Source organism: Montipora capricornis, unplaced genomic scaffold, assembly GCF_036669925.1.
Source record: "Montipora capricornis isolate CH-2021 unplaced genomic scaffold, ASM3666992v2 scaffold_115, whole genome shotgun sequence".
NCBI classification, from domain to species: Eukaryota; Metazoa; Cnidaria; class Anthozoa; order Scleractinia; family Acroporidae; genus Montipora; species Montipora capricornis.
Genome location: NW_027179880.1, coordinates 1 through 26,631, shown reverse-complemented (window position 1 = coordinate 26,631; position 26,631 = coordinate 1). Strand labels below are relative to the sequence as shown.

Here is a 26,631-nt window from a genome sequence, read left to right as displayed (position 1 = left end):
GATGAGACTTCGCCCTCCTCAACCCATCGGACACACGTGACCGTACTTGGGCACCTTGAGCAGCCCTGATGTCATAGGCGGAAAGCTGTTCAAGGGTGGATCGATAAACACCTAAAACAGACAGGCAACCAGCATCAAGCCGTGCCTTGAGGTGTGCCGCCAACTAGCCAACAAATCGCGTGACCAAGATTCTTTCTGCGACCGGCGCACACAGTAAGATACCGTAATGCCCTTCGATCTTTGCTTTACCGGAATCCCACCACTTGGAAAGAGAGGAAAAACAGAGCTTACAGTCCTTCCAATCGGCCCAAAAGTCAGAAATAAGGCGACAGACCAGTACTCCTCCTCCTCCAGGACTGAGGTATTAAGCTTCCAAAGCCCCGGACCAGGAGGAATAACGTCAGGAACAGTAAGAGAGCAGGACACAGCACAATGGTCTGAAAACGGACACGGAAGAATTTCACAAACAGAGACAGAGACGCAACCCAGACATAAGGGCACCCAATTAGATCTATACGGGAGGAGATAGAGCCATCCGCCTTAGTCCAGGTAAAGGCGGAGGAAGACGGATGGAGGTATCTCCAAATATCAATACAACAGACATCGTCAAAAAGACGACCAAGGGCAACAACACTCTCACGCGAGGTATCACCGACCACGGAGCCCACACGGTCAGCAGCGCGATCAAAGACGGTATTAAAATCGCCGGCGAGGAGGGTGGGAACTGAAGGGTCTAATCGGGAAGAGACCCCGTCCAGGAAGGCATCACGATCAGGGTTACGATTGGGAGCATAAATGCAAGCAACCCTGAACACAGCGCCACGCAAAGAAAACTCACATAACAAAAACCGACCACAACTATCAGAGGAAGAGATTTAACAAGGGACAACACTGGACGAAAACAAAAACATACAACCACAAGGACTTATTAGAGCCGGAGACACCACAACGGAAAGACCAGATGACTGGAAACCAGGACTGACACTCACTGAGGGAGATGCAGTGGGCCTCTTGGAGGCACACTACATCAGGAAACAACAGGCAAGGAATGAAGCCACTGTACAAACCCAGCTCGCTTAGACTGGTCTCGCAGACCGTTGACGTTAATTGAGACAACTGACAGAGCCATAATGGAGTACAGTAAAAGAGTAACTATGTACGTGCTTTGCGTTGGGGGAGGGAAAACGACACATCAGGCAAACCTTCGTGCTTCGCAGACTTGACAGTATCAGCTGAAGCACGAGTCTTCGATTTAGTAGAAGAGGGCGCAGCTCCGCTCTTCTTAGCCACCTTTGTAAGAGCCTTCCGGGAAGGAGTAACAGAAGAGCTATCAGAGGAGGTTCTCAACGGAATCACAACCGCGTTTACGAGGAGTGGATACCTCAACCATTTCCACCTCCAAAGGTTCAACAGATTGGGAGGATGGAGGAAACACCCGAAGAAACAAGACTGTCGGTACCACCACTAGCAAACAGTACCCCTTACGACGCACACCTGTATTCTCAGCCACTTTACATAAAGTGCCACCACTTGGTGGTTTTTAACATTTTGTAATTTTTTAACAGAATCTCAGTACTTTTGGCAGATGCCCGTAAATGCTCACGGCGGACAAGGTGCTCCCAGTCTCATGGCCACGAGATATGGTGGTCCGATTACAATCCGTGCCAAGGAAGGAATGCCCAAAGCCAACCTGAAAGCGAGGCGCACACAACGATCGCTCTTGTACAGTGGGCAGCAGCACCAGCATTGCATGGCACTTGCGTTGACGGCAAGAGGACAAATGCACATTGTGCTTGCTCTGACCTCGTTTTCATTTTCCCTTATAACAAAGTTAATTTTCACGGCAAATTACTTGTCTACGACCATACCACAGGGAAAACACCGGTTCTCGTCCGATCACCGAAGTTAAGCCCTGTCGGGCGGGGTTAGTACTTGGATGGGAGACCGCCTGGGAATACCCCGTGTTGTAGGCTTCCCTTTTTCCTTCTGTACACTTGATTATCTCAAAAAATCTCAGTTTCTTTCAATGAAAGAACATTCCAAACCAGGTTTTTTGAACACAACATGCCAACGATATGTCAAAGATGAGACATACGACAAAAACAAAATAGTTCACACGAGAAAGTGGAACTTGTATTCCCAAGGGAGCGCGTGCGCGCGAGATCTTATCAATCCAACGTTTATGACATGAAACGTATCTTTTCGTGTGAGCAAAGAACAGGATACGACAAGTAAAAAATGCATGCACTGTTATGCATTAGATGGAAGTTAACCTAGCCCGGATGATATGTATACAACGAAGGCTACAACACTACAACATTGATCTTGCGAAAACGTGACTTACGTGACGTAGCGCACTTCAAAGTCTTACTGTTCCCTGCTCAACACGGACAGTACGTATTCAAAGGGCCGATAAGACACTATCCTGACCATGAAAGATTTACTTTTTATGATAACAATCCAATTAACTGATAACATAGAGAAACCACAAAGTGTTGGCCACAGAAATGTAACGCCAACTGATCTGGCGGGTCCTCAGTTACTCAATGCAAAACGGGCTCTCCAGAACGCAACATAACACAACGCAAAATAAATCTATCGCGATGGAGCAGTACAAACACACATCCACTTACGTTTTCGAAACGATGCACGAGGATAAGAGCTCGACCCGCTGGCATTTTCTTGTCTCACTCGTCTATCGATGGAAATCGATGCGGCTGAAATAAACACGTCGTCTCCCTCTCTGTACGGCCAAGAATGAGAGAAATGAAATCACAGTTTTTCAGTGCACCAAGTACGGAACATTCACCTACAATTTCAGCAGTGGACTTCACAAATACAACTCACCTTCCTTAGTCCTTACACCGCCACCGCATCTCCTTCCCTGCCCTGCCTGAAACGTTACCAACAAACCTTCCCATTAGCCAACTTTGCCACCGGGGTTTGGTGCGGGGACTAGCGCGAACGCAGGTCCCCACTACCAGAAATTATACGCTCGAGTTACCCACATTTGGGGTAATCGCAAGGGTCAACCCAATCGAAGTGCAATGAAAGAGCCTCACCTTGAGAGGACTGCCTCCCTGATCACAGTGCCTCCCGCGTCAGGTAAGTATGCCTTTTCAGCCTCTCCGGGACCGCAAAACGCAACTTGTCTGCGCATACCATGTGGTAATGGAGGTCACGTGCTCCTCGTCCTGTCGTGTCGTGCTGTCCACTCGCTGCTATGCTACCTAGAAAAGAGAAGAGAATGTGAAGGTTGGTTGCTTGGTCACTTTTTCTGCTTTCACTTGATTATTTCTTCCCCAGAGGGAAGTGGGCCACGCTCGGAGGTAGTGCTATACCGAGGCAACCCGTGGCCGGGACGAGGCAAGCCTCTTTTCCACGGCCCAGTTCCAAAAATCAGTTTAATATATGAGCTGCTCGATGAGCAGCGGTATCAGATATTAAGCTGATAAGAACAGATTACTACACTTGATCTTAGCCAAAAGGCCGAGAAGCGATGCCCGTAAATGGCTCACGGCGGACAAGGTGCTCCCAGTCTCATGGCCACGAGATATGGTGGTCCGTTACAATCCGTGCCAAGGAAGGAATGCCCAAAGCCAACCTGAAAGCGAGGCGCACACAACGATCGCTCTTGTACAGTGGGCAGCAGCACCAGCATTGCATGGCACTTGCGTGACGGCAAGAGGACAAATGCACATTGTGCTTGCTCTGACCTCGTTTTCATTTTCCCTTATAACAAAGTTTAATTTTCACGGCAAATTACTTGTCTACGACCATACCACAGGGAAAACACCGGTTCTCGTCCGATCACCGAAGTTAAGCCCTGTCGGGCGGGGTTTAGTACTTGGATGGGAGACCGCCTGGGAATACCCCGTGTTGTAGGCTTCCCTTTTTCTTCTGTACACTTGATTATCTCAAAAAATCTCAGTTTCTTTCAATGAAAGAAAGACACATTCCAAACCAGGTTTTTTGAACACAACATGCCAACGATATGTCAAAGATGAGACATACGACAAAAACAAAATAGTTCACACGAGAAAGTGGAACTTGTATTCCCAAGGGAGCGCGTGCGCGCGAGATCTTATCAATCCAACGTTTATGACATGAAACGTATCTTTTCGTGTGAGCAAAGAACAGGATACGACAAGTAAAAAATGCATGCACTGTTATGCATTAGATGGAAGTTAACCTAGCCCGGATGATATGTATACAACGAAGGCTACAACACTACAACATTGATCTTGCGAAAACGTGACTTACGTGACGTAGCGCACTTCAAAGTCTTACTGTTCCCTGCTCAACACGGACAGTACGTATTCAAAGGGCCGATAAAGACACTATCCTGAACCATGAAAGATTTACTTTTTATGATAACAATCCAATTAACTGATAACATAGAGAAACCACAAAGTGTTGGCACAGAAATGTAACGCCAACTGATCTGGCGGGTCCTCAGTTACTCAATGCAAACGGGGCTCTCCAGAACGCAACATAACACAACGCAAAAGAAATCTATCGCGATGGAGCAGTACAAACACACATCCACTTACGTTTTCGAAACGATGCACGAGGATAAGAGCTCGACCCGCTGGCATTTTCTTGTCTCACTCGTCTATCGATGGAAATCGATGCGGCTGAAATAAACACGTCGTCTCCCTCTCTGTACGGCCAAGAATGAGAGAAATGAAATCACAGTTTTTCAGTGCACCAAGTACGGACATTCACCTACAATTTCAGCAGTGGACTTCACAAATACAACTCACCTTCCTTAGTCCTTACACCGCCACCGCATCTCCTTCCCTGCCCTGCCTGAAACGTTACCAACAAACTTCCCATTAGCCAACTTTGCCACCGGGGTTTGGTGCGGGACTAAGCGCGAACGCAGGTCCCCACTACCAGAAATTATACGCTCGAGTTACCCACATTTGGGGTAATCGCAAGGGTCAACCCCAATCGAAGTGCAATGAAAGAGCCTCACCTTGAGAGGACTGCCTCCCTGATCACCAAGTGCCTCCCGCGTCAGGTAAGTTTTTTTTATGTTTAAGGCGAATGGCAGCCCCCCGGTAGGGTGAGTGCAATGGCTGCCAGACATTCAGACTCATCCATCAACAACAATGGTTCGCCTCAAACGGGGGTGCACCAGCACGTCAAACGTCACCGGGGAATCGAACCCCGCCCCTACAAACAAAAAAAAAAAACAAAACTAACGAAGAAAAGCATTCACGAGACGCCTCGTCCGACTTACACTCGAGAATGGCATTTCCACATCAAACAAACAAACAAGCAAACCAACAGGACGAAGGACTACAGGACAAAACAAAAACAACCGAACTGTGCAGCGGCGAATGGCAGACCTGACAAGGACGCCAGTCAGAAAGACTCATCCTAACAGGAGTAGGTACGCCGCGAGACAGCAACAGCTTGGGGCGACAATGGGACTAGAACTGGGACAGAGAAAAACGACCATTGCAAACAGAGCCGATAATGCCAGACGCACCCCACTGACGATGAAAATAACGTAGACGACGGGGGGACTTGAAACGCTTAAAAAGGAGAGGTAGATTGAACTTGACACGAGAGCGGACCTTTGCGATGACATCGAGAGCACCGGGCGGCACATTACGGAAACGAAAGTCATTCCGAGCGAGCCAGATAAAATACTTACAGACAACCTAGGATGTACACGAAAACACGAGGAACTCGACGGATCTCAGCCGGGTCAAAAACCAAACAGCACGTGACGGCAAACCAAAGAAGGGGACGAAGACGAAAAAACCAAACAATAGAGACTGTAACCATGAAAGAACACTATGAGCAAGAGGGCAGGAGAAAAACAAGTGAGAAGGACATTCAGAGGCAAGACGGCAAAAAGCAAGAAGGGTCGACCGAGTACCCAAAAACCGACAAGGCGATCGGCAGTGTACAACACGCCATGGCGACCTTTCAGTTGAGATCGATCACTGGGCGGTCAAGATTGAAGAAGAACAATTGGGACCAGGTCGAAGGCCAGTAGAGAGTATAGCCATACAAAGGAAAAAACTTGTCAACACAATGGGGAGTCGGACGATCCTCAGACAGCAAAAACAAATAAACAGAATTTGCAGAGATAGAGGAAACAGCAGCAAACATGATGAGGGGACAAAGACGCAATGACAAGGGAGGAACGACGCCGACGGGAAAAGGAACCACCAACCAAACGCCAAGCAGACAGAAGAGCAGAGTAAAACGGGGGGAGGGACTTGGAGGAAAAGGCCTCAGGACGGGACAGAACAACATCAAGAGCAGGGACACCAAAACGAGAATCACACCAAAAGGAAAAGAAATGGACCCAACTACGCGGAGAAAACAGTGAAACGCCGAACCCACTGGACAAGAAGCGCAGAAACCTTAAGACGAAGATCAATGACAGAAAAACCCACCAGCAGATGTAGGCTGAACAACAACAGCACGAGAAACCAGATCGCGTTTGCCCTTCCAAAAAAACCCAAAAACCAATTTACAAAGCTCGGAAGAAACCCAAGGGGGGACATGAATTAGGGAGGCAATGTACCAAAACCCTAGAAAGGGCCAAGGCGTTGATGACGAGAGCTCTCCCGCCGTAGGACAGGGAGCGTTGCCTCCAAGAAGCCAGCACATTCTCCACGGCATCAATCCTAGGACGCCAGTTCACTTCCTCCAAATTCCCAGGCCCAATAAAGACGCCCAGCACTTTGATCTTGGCCGAGGTCCCAGTCCAGGGTGACAGGGGGGTCAGTCCTGCCAGACCACGAACCGAGCCACAATCCCTTGGATTTGGATCCCTGATTAAGCTTAGCACCAGAACCCCTTTCAAAAAGAGCATAAACTTCAAAAATAGCAGCAATGGCAATATCAGACGTGACAATGAGAGAGGTGTCATCGGCGTACTGCGAGATCGGAGACAGGGCCCGCGGGGGCCCGGGGACAGAAAGACCAATGATACGTGGATTGGCACGAATGTTAACAGCAAGCACTTCAGAAACTAGAACATACAATAATGGAGACAAAGGACAGCCCTGACGCACGCCACGAGACAAAGGAAAAAACCGAGACAGATAACCATTAACAACTACAGAGCTTTGGACAGCAGAATAGAACAGAACAACCCAACGGACAAAAGATGGGCCAAAACCCATCCTCGACAAAGTAGCACACATAAATGACCAATCCACTCTATCAAAGGCCTTTTCCTGGTCTAAGGAGAGAACGGCAACGGGATGTCAGATTCCGTGGCAAAGGCAACCACATCACGCAAAAGAGCAACATTCTCGCCAATAAACCTGCCAGGAACACCGCAGGTCTGATCCTCACTAACAAACCAGATGGATAACTTTGAGAAGGCGCCCAGCAATAAACACGAGAAGCAAGCTTATAGTCGACGTTGAGAAGGGAGATGGGGCGCCAGTTACGAGCGTCCAACCGATCTCCCTTCTTAAAGATTAAGGATATGAGACCCCGCCGTTGAGACAAAGACATAGAACCAGACAGATAACACGAATTCAAGACCTCCACTAAATCAGACCCAAGGACGTCCCAGAATTTCAAGTTAAAACTCCATGGGAGAGGCCATCGGACCCCGGGGCTTTACGACGAGCCATGCCAACAAGGGCACGATGACACTCCTCAAGAGTCAGAAAGCCCTCACAAAGATCAGCTTGGGCAGATGAAAGGACGAGGGACACATTACTGAGAAGAATATCTTGAGCGGCGGAATCCGTAGGACAGGCAGTAAAAAAAGAGAGGAGTAGAAAGTGGCGAACGAAGAACACAGATCAGAAGGTGTTGAAACAATGGACCCATCAGGGTTCCGAAGCGCAGAAACCCACCGGTCAGCAGACCGTTTCTTCTCTAAACGAAAAAAGTACGCCGATGAGACTTCGCCCTCCTCAACCCATCGGACACACGTGACCGTACTTGGGCACCTTGAGCAGCCCTGATGTCATAGGCGGAAAGCTGTTCAAGGGTGGATCGATAAACACCTAAAACAGACAGGCAACCAGCATCAAGCCGTGCCTTGAGGTGTGCCGCCAACTAGCCAACAAATCGCGTGACCAAGATTCTTTCTGCGACCGGCGCACACAGTAAGATACCGTAATGCCCTTCGATCTTTGCTTTACCGGAATCCCACCACTTGGAAAGAGAGGAAAAACAGAGCTTACAGTCCTTCCAATCGGCCCAAAAGTCAGAAATAAGGCGACAGACCAGTACTCCTCCTCCTCCAGGACTGAGGTATTAAGCTTCCAAAGCCCCGGACCAGGAGGAATAACGTCAGGAACAGTAAGAGAGCAGGACACAGCACAATGGTCTGAAAACGGACACGGAAGAATTTCACAAACAGAGACAGAGACGCAACCCAGACATAAGGGCACCCAATTAGATCTATACGGGAGGAGATAGAGCCATCCGCCTTAGTCCAGGTAAAGGCGGAGGAAGACGGATGGAGGTATCTCCAAATATCAATACAACAGACATCGTCAAAAAGACGACCAAGGGCAACAACACTCTCACGCGAGGTATCACCGACCACGGAGCCCACACGGTCAGCAGCGCGATCAAAGACGGTATTAAAATCGCCGGCGAGGAGGGTGGGAACTGAAGGGTCTAATCGGGAAGAGACCCCGTCCAGGAAGGCATCACGATCAGGGTTACGATTGGGAGCATAAATGCAAGCAACCCTGAACACAGCGCCACGCAAAGAAAACTCACATAACAAAAACCGACCACAACTATCAGAGGAAGAGATTTAACAAGGGACAACACTGGACGAAAACAAAAACATACAACCACAAGGACTTATTAGAGCCGGAGACACCACAACGGAAAGACCAGATGACTGGAAACCAGGACTGACACTCACTGAGGGAGATGCAGTGGGCCTCTTGGAGGCACACTACATCAGGAAACAACAGGCAAGGAATGAAGCCACTGTACAAACCCAGCTCGCTTAGACTGGTCTCGCAGACCGTTGACGTTAATTGAGACAACTGACAGAGCCATAATGGAGTACAGTAAAAGAGTAACTATGTACGTGCTTTGCGTTGGGGGAGGGAAAACGACACATCAGGCAAACCTTCGTGCTTCGCAGACTTGACAGTATCAGCTGAAGCACGAGTCTTCGATTTAGTAGAAGAGGGCGCAGCTCCGCTCTTCTTAGCCACCTTTGTAAGAGCCTTCCGGGAAGGAGTAACAGAAGAGCTATCAGAGGAGGTTCTCAACGGAATCACAACCGCGTTTACGAGGAGTGGATACCTCAACCATTTCCACCTCCAAAGGTTCAACAGATTGGGAGGATGGAGGAAACACCCGAAGAAACAAGACTGTCGGTACCACCACTAGCAAACAGTACCCCTTACGACGCACACCTGTATTCTCAGCCACTTTACATAAAGTGCCACCACTTGGTGGTTTTTAACATTTTGTAATTTTTTAACAGAATCTCAGTACTTTTGGCAGGATGCCCGTAAATGCTCACGGCGGACAAGGTGCTCCCAGTCTCATGGCCACGAGATATGGTGGTCCGATTACAATCCGTGCCAAGGAAGGAATGCCCAAAGCCAACCTGAAAGCGAGGCGCACACAACGATCGCTCTTGTACAGTGGGCAGCAGCACCAGCATTGCATGGCACTTGCGTTGACGGCAAGAGGACAAATGCACATTGTGCTTGCTCTGACCTCGTTTTCATTTTCCCTTATAACAAAGTTAATTTTCACGGCAAATTACTTGTCTACGACCATACCACAGGGAAAACACCGGTTCTCGTCCGATCACCGAAGTTAAGCCCTGTCGGGCGGGGTTAGTACTTGGATGGGAGACCGCCTGGGAATACCCCGTGTTGTAGGCTTCCCTTTTTCCTTCTGTACACTTGATTATCTCAAAAAATCTCAGTTTCTTTCAATGAAAGAACATTCCAAACCAGGTTTTTTGAACACAACATGCCAACGATATGTCAAAGATGAGACATACGACAAAAACAAAATAGTTCACACGAGAAAGTGGAACTTGTATTCCCAAGGGAGCGCGTGCGCGCGAGATCTTATCAATCCAACGTTTATGACATGAAACGTATCTTTTCGTGTGAGCAAAGAACAGGATACGACAAGTAAAAAATGCATGCACTGTTATGCATTAGATGGAAGTTAACCTAGCCCGGATGATATGTATACAACGAAGGCTACAACACTACAACATTGATCTTGCGAAAACGTGACTTACGTGACGTAGCGCACTTCAAAGTCTTACTGTTCCCTGCTCAACACGGACAGTACGTATTCAAAGGGCCGATAAGACACTATCCTGACCATGAAAGATTTACTTTTTATGATAACAATCCAATTAACTGATAACATAGAGAAACCACAAAGTGTTGGCCACAGAAATGTAACGCCAACTGATCTGGCGGGTCCTCAGTTACTCAATGCAAAACGGGCTCTCCAGAACGCAACATAACACAACGCAAAATAAATCTATCGCGATGGAGCAGTACAAACACACATCCACTTACGTTTTCGAAACGATGCACGAGGATAAGAGCTCGACCCGCTGGCATTTTCTTGTCTCACTCGTCTATCGATGGAAATCGATGCGGCTGAAATAAACACGTCGTCTCCCCCTCTGTACGGCCAAGAATGAGAGAAATGACACCACAGTGCTTCAGTGCACCAAGTACGGGACCTTCACCGACAATTTCCGCGGTGGACTTAGCAAGTACAACTCACACACCTTAGTGCTTGCACCGCCACCGCATCTCTTCCCTGCCCTGCCTGAAACGTTACCAACAAACCTTCCCATTAGCCAACTTTGCCACCGGGGTTTGGTGCGGGGACTAGCGCGAACGCAGGTCCCCACTACCAGAAATTATACGCTCGAGTTACCCACATTTGGGGTAATCGCAAGGGTCAACCCAATCGAAGTGCAATGAAAGAGCCTCACCTTGAGAGGACTGCCTCCCTGATCACAGTGCCTCCCGCGTCAGGTAAGTATGCCTTTTCAGCCTCTCCGGGACCGCAAAACGCAACTTGTCTGCGCATACCATGTGGTAATGGAGGTCACGTGCTCCTCGTCCTGTCGTGTCGTGCTGTCCACTCGCTGCTATGCTACCTAGAAAAGAGAAGAGAATGTGAAGGTTGGTTGCTTGGTCACTTTTTCTGCTTTCACTTGATTATTTCTTCCCCAGAGGGAAGTGGGCCACGCTCGGAGGTAGTGCTATACCGAGGCAACCCGTGGCCGGGACGAGGCAAGCCTCTTTTCCACGGCCCAGTTCCAAAAATCAGTTTAATATATGAGCTGCTCGATGAGCAGCGGTATCAGATATTAAGCTGATAAGAACAGATTACTACACTTGATCTTAGCCAAAAGGCCGAGAAGCGATGCCCGTAAATGGCTCACGGCGGACAAGGTGCTCCCAGTCTCATGGCCACGAGATATGGTGGTCCGTTACAATCCGTGCCAAGGAAGGAATGCCCAAAGCCAACCTGAAAGCGAGGCGCACACAACGATCGCTCTTGTACAGTGGGCAGCAGCACCAGCATTGCATGGCACTTGCGTGACGGCAAGAGGACAAATGCACATTGTGCTTGCTCTGACCTCGTTTTCATTTTCCCTTATAACAAAGTTTAATTTTCACGGCAAATTACTTGTCTACGACCATACCACAGGGAAAACACCGGTTCTCGTCCGATCACCGAAGTTAAGCCCTGTCGGGCGGGGTTTAGTACTTGGATGGGAGACCGCCTGGGAATACCCCGTGTTGTAGGCTTCCCTTTTTCTTCTGTACACTTGATTATCTCAAAAAATCTCAGTTTCTTTCAATGAAAGAAAGACACATTCCAAACCAGGTTTTTTGAACACAACATGCCAACGATATGTCAAAGATGAGACATACGACAAAAACAAAATAGTTCACACGAGAAAGTGGAACTTGTATTCCCAAGGGAGCGCGTGCGCGCGAGATCTTATCAATCCAACGTTTATGACATGAAACGTATCTTTTCGTGTGAGCAAAGAACAGGATACGACAAGTAAAAAATGCATGCACTGTTATGCATTAGATGGAAGTTAACCTAGCCCGGATGATATGTATACAACGAAGGCTACAACACTACAACATTGATCTTGCGAAAACGTGACTTACGTGACGTAGCGCACTTCAAAGTCTTACTGTTCCCTGCTCAACACGGACAGTACGTATTCAAAGGGCCGATAAAGACACTATCCTGAACCATGAAAGATTTACTTTTTATGATAACAATCCAATTAACTGATAACATAGAGAAACCACAAAGTGTTGGCACAGAAATGTAACGCCAACTGATCTGGCGGGTCCTCAGTTACTCAATGCAAACGGGGCTCTCCAGAACGCAACATAACACAACGCAAAAGAAATCTATCGCGATGGAGCAGTACAAACACACATCCACTTACGTTTTCGAAACGATGCACGAGGATAAGAGCTCGACCCGCTGGCATTTTCTTGTCTCACTCGTCTATCGATGGAAATCGATGCGGCTGAAATAAACACGTCGTCTCCCTCTCTGTACGGCCAAGAATGAGAGAAATGAAATCACAGTTTTTCAGTGCACCAAGTACGGACATTCACCTACAATTTCAGCAGTGGACTTCACAAATACAACTCACCTTCCTTAGTCCTTACACCGCCACCGCATCTCCTTCCCTGCCCTGCCTGAAACGTTACCAACAAACTTCCCATTAGCCAACTTTGCCACCGGGGTTTGGTGCGGGACTAAGCGCGAACGCAGGTCCCCACTACCAGAAATTATACGCTCGAGTTACCCACATTTGGGGTAATCGCAAGGGTCAACCCCAATCGAAGTGCAATGAAAGAGCCTCACCTTGAGAGGACTGCCTCCCTGATCACCAAGTGCCTCCCGCGTCAGGTAAGTTTTTTTTATGTTTAAGGCGAATGGCAGCCCCCCGGTAGGGTGAGTGCAATGGCTGCCAGACATTCAGACTCATCCATCAACAACAATGGTTCGCCTCAAACGGGGGTGCACCAGCACGTCAAACGTCACCGGGGAATCGAACCCCGCCCCTACAAACAAAAAAAAAAAACAAAACTAACGAAGAAAAGCATTCACGAGACGCCTCGTCCGACTTACACTCGAGAATGGCATTTCCACATCAAACAAACAAACAAGCAAACCAACAGGACGAAGGACTACAGGACAAAACAAAAACAACCGAACTGTGCAGCGGCGAATGGCAGACCTGACAAGGACGCCAGTCAGAAAGACTCATCCTAACAGGAGTAGGTACGCCGCGAGACAGCAACAGCTTGGGGCGACAATGGGACTAGAACTGGGACAGAGAAAAACGACCATTGCAAACAGAGCCGATAATGCCAGACGCACCCCACTGACGATGAAAATAACGTAGACGACGGGGGGACTTGAAACGCTTAAAAAGGAGAGGTAGATTGAACTTGACACGAGAGCGGACCTTTGCGATGACATCGAGAGCACCGGGCGGCACATTACGGAAACGAAAGTCATTCCGAGCGAGCCAGATAAAATACTTACAGACAACCTAGGATGTACACGAAAACACGAGGAACTCGACGGATCTCAGCCGGGTCAAAAACCAAACAGCACGTGACGGCAAACCAAAGAAGGGGACGAAGACGAAAAAACCAAACAATAGAGACTGTAACCATGAAAGAACACTATGAGCAAGAGGGCAGGAGAAAAACAAGTGAGAAGGACATTCAGAGGCAAGACGGCAAAAAGCAAGAAGGGTCGACCGAGTACCCAAAAACCGACAAGGCGATCGGCAGTGTACAACACGCCATGGCGACCTTTCAGTTGAGATCGATCACTGGGCGGTCAAGATTGAAGAAGAACAATTGGGACCAGGTCGAAGGCCAGTAGAGAGTATAGCCATACAAAGGAAAAAACTTGTCAACACAATGGGGAGTCGGACGATCCTCAGACAGCAAAAACAAATAAACAGAATTTGCAGAGATAGAGGAAACAGCAGCAAACATGATGAGGGGACAAAGACGCAATGACAAGGGAGGAACGACGCCGACGGGAAAAGGAACCACCAACCAAACGCCAAGCAGACAGAAGAGCAGAGTAAAACGGGGGGAGGGACTTGGAGGAAAAGGCCTCAGGACGGGACAGAACAACATCAAGAGCAGGGACACCAAAACGAGAATCACACCAAAAGGAAAAGAAATGGACCCAACTACGCGGAGAAAACAGTGAAACGCCGAACCCACTGGACAAGAAGCGCAGAAACCTTAAGACGAAGATCAATGACAGAAAAACCCACCAGCAGATGTAGGCTGAACAACAACAGCACGAGAAACCAGATCGCGTTTGCCCTTCCAAAAAAACCCAAAAACCAATTTACAAAGCTCGGAAGAAACCCAAGGGGGGACATGAATTAGGGAGGCAATGTACCAAAACCCTAGAAAGGGCCAAGGCGTTGATGACGAGAGCTCTCCCGCCGTAGGACAGGGAGCGTTGCCTCCAAGAAGCCAGCACATTCTCCACGGCATCAATCCTAGGACGCCAGTTCACTTCCTCCAAATTCCCAGGCCCAATAAAGACGCCCAGCACTTTGATCTTGGCCGAGGTCCCAGTCCAGGGTGACAGGGGGGTCAGTCCTGCCAGACCACGAACCGAGCCACAATCCCTTGGATTTGGATCCCTGATTAAGCTTAGCACCAGAACCCCTTTCAAAAAGAGCATAAACTTCAAAAATAGCAGCAATGGCAATATCAGACGTGACAATGAGAGAGGTGTCATCGGCGTACTGCGAGATCGGAGACAGGGCCCGCGGGGGCCCGGGGACAGAAAGACCAATGATACGTGGATTGGCACGAATGTTAACAGCAAGCACTTCAGAAACTAGAACATACAATAATGGAGACAAAGGACAGCCCTGACGCACGCCACGAGACAAAGGAAAAAACCGAGACAGATAACCATTAACAACTACAGAGCTTTGGACAGCAGAATAGAACAGAACAACCCAACGGACAAAAGATGGGCCAAAACCCATCCTCGACAAAGTAGCACACATAAATGACCAATCCACTCTATCAAAGGCCTTTTCCTGGTCTAAGGAGAGAACGGCAACGGGATGTCAGATTCCGTGGCAAAGGCAACCACATCACGCAAAAGAGCAACATTCTCGCCAATAAACCTGCCAGGAACACCGCAGGTCTGATCCTCACTAACAAACCAGATGGATAACTTTGAGAAGGCGCCCAGCAATAAACACGAGAAGCAAGCTTATAGTCGACGTTGAGAAGGGAGATGGGGCGCCAGTTACGAGCGTCCAACCGATCTCCCTTCTTAAAGATTAAGGATATGAGACCCCGCCGTTGAGACAAAGACATAGAACCAGACAGATAACACGAATTCAAGACCTCCACTAAATCAGACCCAAGGACGTCCCAGAATTTCAAGTTAAAACTCCATGGGAGAGGCCATCGGACCCCGGGGCTTTACGACGAGCCATGCCAACAAGGGCACGATGACACTCCTCAAGAGTCAGAAAGCCCTCACAAAGATCAGCTTGGGCAGATGAAAGGACGAGGGACACATTACTGAGAAGAATATCTTGAGCGGCGGAATCCGTAGGACAGGCAGTAAAAAAAGAGAGGAGTAGAAAGTGGCGAACGAAGAACACAGATCAGAAGGTGTTGAAACAATGGACCCATCAGGGTTCCGAAGCGCAGAAACCCACCGGTCAGCAGACCGTTTCTTCTCTAAACGAAAAAAGTACGCCGATGAGACTTCGCCCTCCTCAACCCATCGGACACACGTGACCGTACTTGGGCACCTTGAGCAGCCCTGATGTCATAGGCGGAAAGCTGTTCAAGGGTGGATCGATAAACACCTAAAACAGACAGGCAACCAGCATCAAGCCGTGCCTTGAGGTGTGCCGCCAACTAGCCAACAAATCGCGTGACCAAGATTCTTTCTGCGACCGGCGCACACAGTAAGATACCGTAATGCCCTTCGATCTTTGCTTTACCGGAATCCCACCACTTGGAAAGAGAGGAAAAACAGAGCTTACAGTCCTTCCAATCGGCCCAAAAGTCAGAAATAAGGCGACAGACCAGTACTCCTCCTCCTCCAGGACTGAGGTATTAAGCTTCCAAAGCCCCGGACCAGGAGGAATAACGTCAGGAACAGTAAGAGAGCAGGACACAGCACAATGGTCTGAAAACGGACACGGAAGAATTTCACAAACAGAGACAGAGACGCAACCCAGACATAAGGGCACCCAATTAGATCTATACGGGAGGAGATAGAGCCATCCGCCTTAGTCCAGGTAAAGGCGGAGGAAGACGGATGGAGGTATCTCCAAATATCAATACAACAGACATCGTCAAAAAGACGACCAAGGGCAACAACACTCTCACGCGAGGTATCACCGACCACGGAGCCCACACGGTCAGCAGCGCGATCAAAGACGGTATTAAAATCGCCGGCGAGGAGGGTGGGAACTGAAGGGTCTAATCGGGAAGAGACCCCGTCCAGGAAGGCATCACGATCAGGGTTACGATTGGGAGCATAAATGCAAGCAACCCTGAACACAGCGCCACGCAAAGAAAACTCACATAACAAAAACCGACCACAACTATCAGAGGAAGAGATTTAACAAGGGACAACACTGGACGAAAACAAAAACATACAACCACAAGGACTTATTAGAGCCGGAGACACCACAACGGAAAGACCAGATGACTGGAAACCAGGACTGACACTCACTGAGGGAGATGCAGTGGGCCTCTTGGAGGCACACTACATCAGGAAACAACAGGCAAGGAATGAAGCCACTGTACAAACCCAGCTCGCTTAGACTGGTCTCGCAGACCGTTGACGTTAATTGAGACAACTGACAGAGCCATAATGGAGTACAGTAAAAGAGTAACTATGTACGTGCTTTGCGTTGGGGGAGGGAAAACGACACATCAGGCAAACCTTCGTGCTTCGCAGACTTGACAGTATCAGCTGAAGCACGAGTCTTCGATTTAGTAGAAGAGGGCGCAGCTCCGCTCTTCTTAGCCACCTTTGTAAGAGCCTTCCGGGAAGGAGTAACAGAAGAGCTATCAGAGGAGGTTCTCAACGGAATCACAACCGCGTTTACGAGGAGTGGATACCTCAACCATTTCCACCTCCAAAGGTTCAACAGATTGGGAGGATGGAGGAAACACCCGAAGAAACAAGACTGTCGGTACCACCACTAGCAAACAGTACCCCTTACGACGCACACCTGTATTCTCAGCCACTTTACATAAAGTGCCACCACTTGGTGGTTTTTAACATTTTGTAATTTTTTAACAGAATCTCAGTACTTTTGGCAGATGCCCGTAAATGCTCACGGCGGACAAGGTGCTCCCAGTCTCATGGCCACGAGATATGGTGGTCCGATTACAATCCGTGCCAAGGAAGGAATGCCCAAAGCCAACCTGAAAGCGAGGCGCACACAACGATCGCTCTTGTACAGTGGGCAGCAGCACCAGCATTGCATGGCACTTGCGTTGACGGCAAGAGGACAAATGCACATTGTGCTTGCTCTGACCTCGTTTTCATTTTCCCTTATAACAAAGTTAATTTTCACGGCAAATTACTTGTCTACGACCATACCACAGGGAAAACACCGGTTCTCGTCCGATCACCGAAGTTAAGCCCTGTCGGGCGGGGTTAGTACTTGGATGGGAGACCGCCTGGGAATACCCCGTGTTGTAGGCTTCCCTTTTTCCTTCTGTACACTTGATTATCTCAAAAAATCTCAGTTTCTTTCAATGAAAGAACATTCCAAACCAGGTTTTTTGAACACAACATGCCAACGATATGTCAAAGATGAGACATACGACAAAAACAAAATAGTTCACACGAGAAAGTGGAACTTGTATTCCCAAGGGAGCGCGTGCGCGCGAGACCTTATCAATCCAACGTTTATGACATGAAACGTATCTTTTCGTGTGAGCAAAGAACAGGATACGACAAGTAAAAAATGCATGCACTGTTATGCATTAGATGGAAGTTAACCTAGCCCGGATGATATGTATACAACGAAGGCTACAACACTACAACATTGATCTTGCGAAAACGTGACTTACGTGACGTAGCGCACTTCAAAGTCTTACTGTTCCCTGCTCAACACGGACAGTACGTATTCAAAGGGCCGATAAGACACTATCCTGACCATGAAAGATTTACTTTTTATGATAACAATCCAATTAACTGATAACATAGAGAAACCACAAAGTGTTGGCCACAGAAATGTAACGCCAACTGATCTGGCGGGTCCTCAGTTACTCAATGCAAAACGGGCTCTCCAGAACGCAACATAACACAACGCAAAATAAATCTATCGCGATGGAGCAGTACAAACACACATCCACTTACGTTTTCGAAACGATGCACGAGGATAAGAGCTCGACCCGCTGGCATTTTCTTGTCTCACTCGTCTATCGATGGAAATCGATGCGGCTGAAATAAACACGTCGTCTCCCTCTCTGTACGGCCAAGAATGAGAGAAATGAAATCACAGTTTTTCAGTGCACCAAGTACGGAACATTCACCTACAATTTCAGCAGTGGACTTCACAAATACAACTCACCTTCCTTAGTCCTTACACCGCCACCGCATCTCCTTCCCTGCCCTGCCTGAAACGTTACCAACAAACCTTCCCATTAGCCAACTTTGCCACCGGGGTTTGGTGCGGGGACTAGCGCGAACGCAGGTCCCCACTACCAGAAATTATACGCTCGAGTTACCCACATTTGGGGTAATCGCAAGGGTCAACCCAATCGAAGTGCAATGAAAGAGCCTCACCTTGAGAGGACTGCCTCCCTGATCACAGTGCCTCCCGCGTCAGGTAAGTATGCCTTTTCAGCCTCTCCGGGACCGCAAAACGCAACTTGTCTGCGCATACCATGTGGTAATGGAGGTCACGTGCTCCTCGTCCTGTCGTGTCGTGCTGTCCACTCGCTGCTATGCTACCTAGAAAAGAGAAGAGAATGTGAAGGTTGGTTGCTTGGTCACTTTTTCTGCTTTCACTTGATTATTTCTTCCCCAGAGGGAAGTGGGCCACGCTCGGAGGTAGTGCTATACCGAGGCAACCCGTGGCCGGGACGAGGCAAGCCTCTTTTCCACGGCCCAGTTCCAAAAATCAGTTTAATATATGAGCTGCTCGATGAGCAGCGGTATCAGATATTAAGCTGATAAGAACAGATACTACACTTGATCTTAGCCAAAAGGCCGAGAAGCGATGCCCGTAAATGCTCACGGCGGACAAGGTGCTCCCAGTCTCATGGCCACGAGATATGGTGGTCCGATTACAATCCGTGCCAAGGAAGGAATGCCCAAAGCCAACCTGAAAGCGAGGCGCACACAACGATCGCTCTTGTACAGTGGGCAGCAGCACCAGCATTGCATGGCACTTGCGTTGACGGCAAGAGGACAAATGCACATTGTGCTTGCTCTGACCTCGTTTTCATTTTCCCTTATAACAAAGTTAATTTTCACGGCAAATTACTTGTCTACGACCATACCACAGGGAAAACACCGGTTCTCGTCCGATCACCGAAGTTAAGCCCTGTCGGGCGGGGTTAGTACTTGGATGGGAGACCCGCCTGGGAATACCCCGTGTTGTAGGCTTCCCTTTTTTCCTTCTGTACACTTGATTATCTCAAAAAATCTCAGTTTTCTTTCAATGAAAGAACATTCCAAACCAGGTTTTTTGAACACAACATGCCAACGATATGTCAAAGATGAGACATACGACAAAAACAAAATAGTTCACACGAGAAAGTGGAACTTGTATTTCCCAAGGGAGCGCGTGCGCGCGAGATCTTATCAATCCAACGTTTATGACATGAAACGTATCTTTTCGTGTGAGCAAAGAACAGGATACGACAAGTAAAAAATGCATGCACTGTTATGCATTAGATGGAAGTTAACCTAGCCCGGATGATATGTATACAACGAAGGCTACAACACTACAACATTGATCTTGCGAAAACGTGACTTACGTGACGTAGCGCACTTCAAAGTCTTACTGTTCCCTGCTCAACACGGACAGTACGTATTCAAAGGGCCGATAAGACACTATCCTGACCATGAAAGATTTACTTTTTATGATAACAATCCAATTAACTGATAACATAGAGAAACCACAAAGTGTTGGCCACAGAAATGTAACGCCAACTGATCTGGCGGGTCCTCAGTTACTCAATGCAAAACGGGCTCTCCAGAACGCAACATAACACAACGCAAAAGAAATCTATCGCGATGGAGCAGTACAAACACACATCCACTTACGTTTTCGAAACGATGCACGAGGATAAGAGCTCGACCCGCTGGCATTTTCTTGTCTCACTCGTCTATCGATGGAAATCGATGCGGCTGAAATAAACACGTCGTCTCCCTCTCTGTACGGCCAAGAATGAGAGAAATGAAATCACAGTTTTTCAGTGCACCAAGTACGGAACATTCACCTACAATTTCAGCAGTGGACTTCACAAATACAACTCACCTTCCTTAGTCCTTACACCGCCACCGCATCTCCTTCCCTGCCCTGCCTGAAACGTTACCAACAAACCTTCCCATTAGCCAACTTTGCCACCGGGGTTTGGTGCGGGGACTAGCGCGAACGCAGGTCCCCACTACCAGAAATTATACGCTCGAGTTACCCACATTTGGGGTAATCGCAAGGGTCAACCCAATCGAAGTGCAATGAAAGAGCCTCACCTTGAGAGGACTGCCTCCCTGATCACAGTGCCTCCCGCGTCAGGTAAGTATGCCTTTTCAGCCTCTCCGGGACCGCAAAACGCAACTTGTCTGCGCATACCATGTGGTAATGGAGGTCACGTGCTCCTCGTCCTGTCGTGTCGTGCTGTCCACTCGCTGCTATGCTACCTAGAAAAGAGAAGAGAATGTGAAGGTTGGTTGCTTGGTCACTTTTTCTGCTTTCACTTGATTATTTCTTCCCCAGAGGGAAGTGGGCCACGCTCGGAGGTAGTGCTATACCGAGGCAACCCGTGGCCGGGACGAGGCAAGCCTCTTTTCCACGGCCCAGTTCCAAAAATCAGTTTAATATATGAGCTGCTCGATGAGCAGCGTATCAGATATTAAGCTGATAAGAACAGATACTACACTTGATCTTAGCCAAAAGGCCGAGAAGCGATGCCCGTAAATGCTCACGGCGGACAAGGTGCTCCCAGTCTCATGGCCACGAGATATGGTGGTCCGATTACAATCCGTGCCAAGGAAGGAATGCCCAAAGCCAACCTGAAAGCGAGGCGCACACAACGATCGCTCTTGTACAGTGGGCAGCAGCACCAGCATTGCATGGCACTTGCGTTGACGGCAAGAGGACAAATGCACATTGTGCTTGCTCTGACCTCGTTTTCATTTTCCCTTATAACAAAGTTAATTTTCACGGCAAATTACTTGTCTACGACCATACCACAGGGAAAACACCGGGTTCTCGTCCGATCACCGAAGTTAAGCCCTGTCGGGCGGGGTTAGTACTTGGATGGGAGACCGCCTGGGAATACCCCGTGTTGTAGGCTTCCCTTTTTCCTTCTGTACACTTGATTATCTCAAAAAATCTCAGTTTCTTTCAATGAAAGAACATTCCAACCAGGTTTTTTGAACACAACATGCCAACGATATGTCAAAGATGAGACATACGACAAAAACAAAATAGTTCACACGAGAAAGTGGAACTTGTATTCCCAAGGGAGCGCGTGCGCGCGAGATCTTATCAATCCAACGTTTATGACATGAAACGTATCTTTTTCGTGTGAGCAAAGAACAGGATACGACAAGTAAAAAATGCATGCACTGTTATGCATTAGATGGAAGTTAACCTAGCCCGGATGATATGTATACAACGAAGGCTACAACACTACAACATTGATCTTGCGAAAACGTGACTTACGTGACGTAGCGCACTTCAAAGTCTTACTGTTCCCTGCTCAACACGGACAGTACGTATTCAAAGGGCCGATAAGACACTATCCTGACCATGAAAGATTTACTTTTTATGATAACAATCCAATTAACTGATAACATAGAGAAACCACAAAGTGTTGGCCACAGAAATGTAACGCCAACTGATCTGGCGGGTCCTCAGTTACTCAATGCAAAACGGGCTCTCCAGAACGCAACATAACACAACGCAAAAGAAATCTATCGCGATGGAGCAGTACAAACACACATCCACTTACGTTTTCGAAACGATGCACGAGGATAAGAGCTCGACCCGCTGGCATTTTCTTGTCTCACTCGTCTATCGATGGAAATCGATGCGGCTGAAATAAACACGTCGTCTCCCTCTCTGTACGGCCAAGAATGAGAGAAATGAAATCACAGTTTTTCAGTGCACCAAGTACGGAACATTCACCTACAATTTCAGCAGTGGACTTCACAAATACAACTCACCTTCCTTAGTCCTTACACCGCCACCGCATCTCCTTCCCTGCCCTGCCTGAAACGTTACCAACAAACCTTCCCATTAGCCAACTTTTGCCACCGGGGTTTGGTGCGGGGACTAGCGCGAACGCAGGTCCCCACTACCAGAAATTATACGCTCGAGTTACCCACATTTGGGGTAATCGCAAGGGTCAACCCAATCGAAGTGCAATGAAAGAGCCTCACCTTGAGAGGACTGCCTCCCTGATCACAGTGCCTCCCGCGTCAGGTAAGTATGCCTTTTCAGCCTCTCCGGGACCGCAAAACGCAACTTGTCTGCGCATACCATGTGGTAATGGAGGTCACGTGCTCCTCGTCCTGTCGTGTCGTGCTGTCCACTCGCTCGCTGCTATGCTACCTAGAAAAGAGAAGAGAATGTGAAGGTTGGTTGCTTGGTCACTTTTTCTGCTTTCACTTGATTATTTTTCTTCCCCAGAGGGAAGTGGGCCACGCTCGGAGGTAGTGCTATACCGAGGCAACCCGTGGCCGGGACGAGGCAAGCCTCTTTTCCACGGCCCAGTTCCAAAAATCAGTTTAATATATGAGCTGCTCGATGAGCAGCGTATCAGATATTAAGCTGATAAGAACAGATACTACACTTGATCTTAGCCAAAAGGCCGAGAAGCGATGCCCGTAAATGCTCACGGCGGACAAGGTGCTCCCAGTCTCATGGCCACGAGATATGGTGGTCCGATTACAATCCGTGCCAAGGAAGGAATGCCCAAAGCCAAACCTGAAAGCGAGGCGCACACAACGATCGCTCTTGTACAGTGGGCAGCAGCACCAGCATTGCATGGCACTTGCGTTGACGGCAAGAGGACAAATGCACATTGTGCTTGCTCTGACCTCGTTTTCATTTTCCCCTTATAACAAAGTTAATTTTCACGGCAAATTACTTGTCTACGACCATACCACAGGGAAAACACCGGTTCTCGTCCGATCACCGAAGTTAAGCCCTGTCGGGCGGGGGTTAGTACTTGGATGGGAGACCGCCTGGGAATACCCCCCGTGTTGTAGGCTTCCCTTTTTCCTTCTGTACACTTGATTATCTCAAAAAAATCTCAGTTTTTTCAATGAAAGAACATTCCAAACCAGGTTTTTTGAACACAACATGCCAACGATATGTCAAAGATGAGACATACGACAAAAACAAAATAGTTCACACGAGAAAGTGGAACTTGTATTCCCAAGGGAGCGCGTGCGCGCGCGAGATCTTATCAATCCAACGTTTATGACATGAAACGTATCTTTTCGTGTGAGCAAAGAACAGGATACGACAAGTAAAAATGCATGCACTGTTATGCATTAGATGGAAGTTAACCTAGCCCGGATGATATGTATACAACGAAGGCTACAACACTACAACATTGATCTTGCGAAAACGTGACTTACGTGACGTAGCGCACTTCAAAGTCTTACTGTTCCCTGCTCAACACGGACAGTACGTATTCAAAGGGCCGATAAGACACTATCCTGACCATGAAAGATTTACTTTTTTATGATAACAATCCAATTAACTGATAACATAGAGAAACCACAAAGTGTTGGCCACAGAAATGTAACGCCAACTGATCTGGCGGGTCCTCAGTTACTCAATGCAAAACGGGCTCTCCAGAACGCAACATAACACAACGCAAAGAAATCTATCGCGATGGAGCAGTACAAACACACATCCACTTACGTTTTCGAAACGATGCACGAGGATAAGAGCTCGACCCGCTGGCATTTTCTTGTCTCACTCGTCTATCGATGTGAAATCGATGCGGCTGAAATAAACACGTCGTCTCCCTCTCTGTACGGCCAAGAATGAGAGAAATGAAATCACAGTTTTCAGTGCACCAAGTACGGAACATTCACCTACAATTTCAGCAGTGGACTTCACAAATACAACTCACCTTCCTTAGTCCTTACACCGCCACCGCATCTCCTTCCCTGCCCTGCCTGAAACGTTACCAACAAAACCTTCCCATTAGCCAACTTTGCCACCGGGGTTTGGTGCGGGGACTAGCGCGAACGCAGGTCCCCACTACCAGAAATTATACGCTCGAGTTACCCACATTTGGGGTAATCGCAAGGGTCAACCCAATCGAAGTGCAATGAAAGAGCCTCACCTTGAGAGGACTGCCTCCCTGATCACAGTGCCTCCCGCGTCAGGTAAGTATGCCTTTTTCAGCCTCTCCGGGACCGCAAAACGCAACTTGTCTGCGCATACCATGTGGTAATGGAGGTCACGTGCTCCTCGTCCTGTCGTGTCGTGCTGTCCACTCGCTGCTATGCTACCTAGAAAAAGAGAAGAGAATGTGAAGGTTGGTTGCTTGGTCACTTTTTTTTCTGCTTTCACTTGATTATTTCTTCCCCAGAGGGAAGTGGGCCACGCTCGGAGGTAGTGCTATACCGAGGCAACCCGTGGCCGGGACGAGGCAAGCCTCTTTTTCCACGGCCCAGTTCCAAAATCAGTTTAATATATGAGCTGCTCGATGAGCAGCGTATCAGATATTAAGCTGATAAGAACAGATACTACACTTGATCTTAGCCAAAAGGCCGAGAAGGATGCCCGTAAATGCTCACGGCGGACAAGGTGCTCCCAGTCTCATGGCCACGAGATATGGTGGTCCGATTACAATCCGTGCCAAGGAAGGAATGCCCAAAGCCAACCTGAAAGCGAGGCGCACACAACGATCGCTCTTGTACAGTGGGCAGCAGCACCAGCATTGCATGGCACTTGCGTTGACGGCAAGAGGACAAATGCACATTGTGCTTGCTCTGACCTCGTTTTCATTTTCCCTTATAACAAAGTTAATTTTCACGGCAAATTACTTGTCTACGACCATACCACAGGGAAAACACCGGTTCTCGTCCGATCACCGAAGTTAAGCCCTGTCGGGCGGGGTTAGTACTTGGATGGGAGACCGCCTGGGATACCCCGTGTTGTAGGCTTCCCTTTTCTTCTGTACACTTGATTATCTCAAAAAATCTCAGTTTCTTTCAATGAAAGAACATTCCAAACCAGGTTTTTTGAACACAACATGCCAACGATATGTCAAAGATGAGACATACGACAAAAACAAAATAGTTCACACGAGAAAGTGGAACTTGTATTCCCAAGGGAGCGCGTGCGCGCGCGAGATCTTATCAATCCAACGTTTATGACATGAAACGTATCTTTCGTGTGAGCAAAGAACAGGATACGACAAGTAAAAAATGCATGCACTGTTATGCATTAGATGGAAGTTAACCTAGCCCGGATGATATGTATACAACGAAGGCTACAACACTACAACATTGATCTTGCGGGAAAACGTGACTTACGTGACGTAGCGCACTTCAAAGTCTTACTGTTCCCTGCTCAACACGGACAGTACGTATTCAAAGGGCCGATAAGACACTATCCTGACCATGAAAGATTTACTTTTTATGATAACAATCCAATTAACTGATAACATAGAGAAACCACAAAGTGTTGGCCACAGAAAGTAACGCCAACTGATCTGGCGGTCCTCAGTTACTCAATGCAAAACGGGCTCTCCAGAACGCAACATAACACAACGCAAAAGAAATCTATCGCGATGGAGCAGTACAAACACACATCCACTTACGTTTTCGAAACGATGCACGAGGCATAAGAGCTCGACCCGCTGGCATTTTCTTCGTCTCACTCGTCTATCCGATGAGAAATCGATGCGCGGCTGAGTAAATGAAACACGTTCATTAGTCCTCCCTCTCTGGTAACGGGCCAAGAATGAGAGAAATGAAATGAGAAGTCACGAGTTGTTGTCAGTGCACCAAGTAACGGAACATTCACCTACAATTTCAGCAGTGGACTTCACCAAATAGAACCAACTCACCTTTCCTTAGGTCACTTACAAAAACCCGCCCACCGCATCTCCTTCCCTGCCCTGGCCTGAAACGTTACCAAACAAACCTTCCCATTAGCCAATTTCCCACCGGTGTTTGGTGCGGGGACGAGCGGCGAACGAAGTAGAGGTCCCCAACTACCAGAAATTATACGCTCAGAAGTTAACCCCACAATTTTGGGGTAATCAGCAAGGGTCAACCCAATCGTGAAGTGCAAATGAAAGAGCCTCACCTTGAGAGGACTTGGCCTCCCTGATCACAGTGCCTCCGCGTCAGGTAAGTATGCCTTTT

At 48.2% G+C, this 26,631-nt stretch overlaps 23 non-coding genes and 1 pseudogene across 23 annotated transcripts; 9 read left to right on the top strand and 15 right to left on the bottom strand.

The window, feature by feature from the left end:
* The first annotated feature begins 1,854 nt into the window (after nucleotides 1-1,854).
* On the top strand, nucleotides 1,855-1,973 carry LOC138034348 (5S ribosomal RNA). Its single transcript, XR_011128886.1, has one exon. It is a non-coding gene; the product is annotated as a 5S ribosomal RNA (ribosomal RNA).
* A 976-nt stretch (nucleotides 1,974-2,949) lies between these two features.
* On the bottom strand, nucleotides 2,950-3,113 carry LOC138034366 (U1 spliceosomal RNA). The gene has a single exon (XR_011128903.1). It is a non-coding gene; the product is annotated as a U1 spliceosomal RNA (small nuclear RNA).
* Nucleotides 3,114-3,307: 194 nt separating this feature from the next.
* On the bottom strand, nucleotides 3,308-3,501 carry LOC138034315 (U2 spliceosomal RNA). Its single transcript, XR_011128856.1, has one exon. It is a non-coding gene; the product is annotated as a U2 spliceosomal RNA (small nuclear RNA).
* A 267-nt stretch (nucleotides 3,502-3,768) lies between these two features.
* Nucleotides 3,769-3,888, top strand: LOC138034342 (5S ribosomal RNA). Its single transcript, XR_011128880.1, has one exon. It is a non-coding gene; the product is annotated as a 5S ribosomal RNA (ribosomal RNA).
* A 978-nt stretch (nucleotides 3,889-4,866) lies between these two features.
* Nucleotides 4,867-5,034, bottom strand: LOC138034291 (U1 spliceosomal RNA). The gene has a single exon (XR_011128834.1). It is a non-coding gene; the product is annotated as a U1 spliceosomal RNA (small nuclear RNA).
* A 4,710-nt stretch (nucleotides 5,035-9,744) lies between these two features.
* On the top strand, nucleotides 9,745-9,863 carry LOC138034336 (5S ribosomal RNA). The gene has a single exon (XR_011128875.1). It is a non-coding gene; the product is annotated as a 5S ribosomal RNA (ribosomal RNA).
* Nucleotides 9,864-10,838: 975 nt separating this feature from the next.
* Nucleotides 10,839-11,002, bottom strand: LOC138034365 (U1 spliceosomal RNA). The gene has a single exon (XR_011128902.1). It is a non-coding gene; the product is annotated as a U1 spliceosomal RNA (small nuclear RNA).
* Nucleotides 11,003-11,196: 194 nt separating this feature from the next.
* Nucleotides 11,197-11,390, bottom strand: LOC138034314 (U2 spliceosomal RNA). The gene has a single exon (XR_011128855.1). It is a non-coding gene; the product is annotated as a U2 spliceosomal RNA (small nuclear RNA).
* A 267-nt stretch (nucleotides 11,391-11,657) lies between these two features.
* LOC138034341 (5S ribosomal RNA) lies at nucleotides 11,658-11,777 on the top strand. Its single transcript, XR_011128879.1, has one exon. It is a non-coding gene; the product is annotated as a 5S ribosomal RNA (ribosomal RNA).
* A 978-nt stretch (nucleotides 11,778-12,755) lies between these two features.
* Nucleotides 12,756-12,923, bottom strand: LOC138034290 (U1 spliceosomal RNA). Its single transcript, XR_011128833.1, has one exon. It is a non-coding gene; the product is annotated as a U1 spliceosomal RNA (small nuclear RNA).
* A 4,709-nt stretch (nucleotides 12,924-17,632) lies between these two features.
* On the top strand, nucleotides 17,633-17,751 carry LOC138034281 (5S ribosomal RNA). The gene has a single exon (XR_011128824.1). It is a non-coding gene; the product is annotated as a 5S ribosomal RNA (ribosomal RNA).
* Nucleotides 17,752-18,727: 976 nt separating this feature from the next.
* LOC138034364 (U1 spliceosomal RNA) lies at nucleotides 18,728-18,891 on the bottom strand. Its single transcript, XR_011128901.1, has one exon. It is a non-coding gene; the product is annotated as a U1 spliceosomal RNA (small nuclear RNA).
* A 194-nt stretch (nucleotides 18,892-19,085) lies between these two features.
* LOC138034306 (U2 spliceosomal RNA) lies at nucleotides 19,086-19,278 on the bottom strand. Its single transcript, XR_011128848.1, has one exon. It is a non-coding gene; the product is annotated as a U2 spliceosomal RNA (small nuclear RNA).
* Nucleotides 19,279-19,545: 267 nt separating this feature from the next.
* On the top strand, nucleotides 19,546-19,665 carry LOC138034339 (5S ribosomal RNA). Its single transcript, XR_011128878.1, has one exon. It is a non-coding gene; the product is annotated as a 5S ribosomal RNA (ribosomal RNA).
* Nucleotides 19,666-20,644: 979 nt separating this feature from the next.
* Nucleotides 20,645-20,808, bottom strand: LOC138034363 (U1 spliceosomal RNA). Its single transcript, XR_011128900.1, has one exon. It is a non-coding gene; the product is annotated as a U1 spliceosomal RNA (small nuclear RNA).
* Nucleotides 20,809-21,002: 194 nt separating this feature from the next.
* On the bottom strand, nucleotides 21,003-21,194 carry LOC138034304 (U2 spliceosomal RNA). Its single transcript, XR_011128846.1, has one exon. It is a non-coding gene; the product is annotated as a U2 spliceosomal RNA (small nuclear RNA).
* Nucleotides 21,195-21,461: 267 nt separating this feature from the next.
* On the top strand, nucleotides 21,462-21,581 carry LOC138034352 (5S ribosomal RNA). Its single transcript, XR_011128890.1, has one exon. It is a non-coding gene; the product is annotated as a 5S ribosomal RNA (ribosomal RNA).
* A 977-nt stretch (nucleotides 21,582-22,558) lies between these two features.
* On the bottom strand, nucleotides 22,559-22,722 carry LOC138034362 (U1 spliceosomal RNA). The gene has a single exon (XR_011128899.1). It is a non-coding gene; the product is annotated as a U1 spliceosomal RNA (small nuclear RNA).
* Nucleotides 22,723-22,922: 200 nt separating this feature from the next.
* LOC138034303 (U2 spliceosomal RNA) lies at nucleotides 22,923-23,114 on the bottom strand. The gene has a single exon (XR_011128845.1). It is a non-coding gene; the product is annotated as a U2 spliceosomal RNA (small nuclear RNA).
* A 269-nt stretch (nucleotides 23,115-23,383) lies between these two features.
* Nucleotides 23,384-23,505, top strand: LOC138034354 (5S ribosomal RNA). Its single transcript, XR_011128892.1, has one exon. It is a non-coding gene; the product is annotated as a 5S ribosomal RNA (ribosomal RNA).
* Nucleotides 23,506-24,483: 978 nt separating this feature from the next.
* Nucleotides 24,484-24,647, bottom strand: LOC138034361 (U1 spliceosomal RNA). The gene has a single exon (XR_011128898.1). It is a non-coding gene; the product is annotated as a U1 spliceosomal RNA (small nuclear RNA).
* Nucleotides 24,648-24,846: 199 nt separating this feature from the next.
* Nucleotides 24,847-25,038, bottom strand: LOC138034326 (U2 spliceosomal RNA). Its single transcript, XR_011128866.1, has one exon. It is a non-coding gene; the product is annotated as a U2 spliceosomal RNA (small nuclear RNA).
* Nucleotides 25,039-25,304: 266 nt separating this feature from the next.
* Nucleotides 25,305-25,422, top strand: LOC138034353 (5S ribosomal RNA). Its single transcript, XR_011128891.1, has one exon. It is a non-coding gene; the product is annotated as a 5S ribosomal RNA (ribosomal RNA).
* Nucleotides 25,423-26,441: 1,019 nt separating this feature from the next.
* Nucleotides 26,442-26,624, bottom strand: LOC138034302 (U1 spliceosomal RNA; annotated as a pseudogene).
* Between the last annotated feature and the right edge of the window lie 7 nt (nucleotides 26,625-26,631).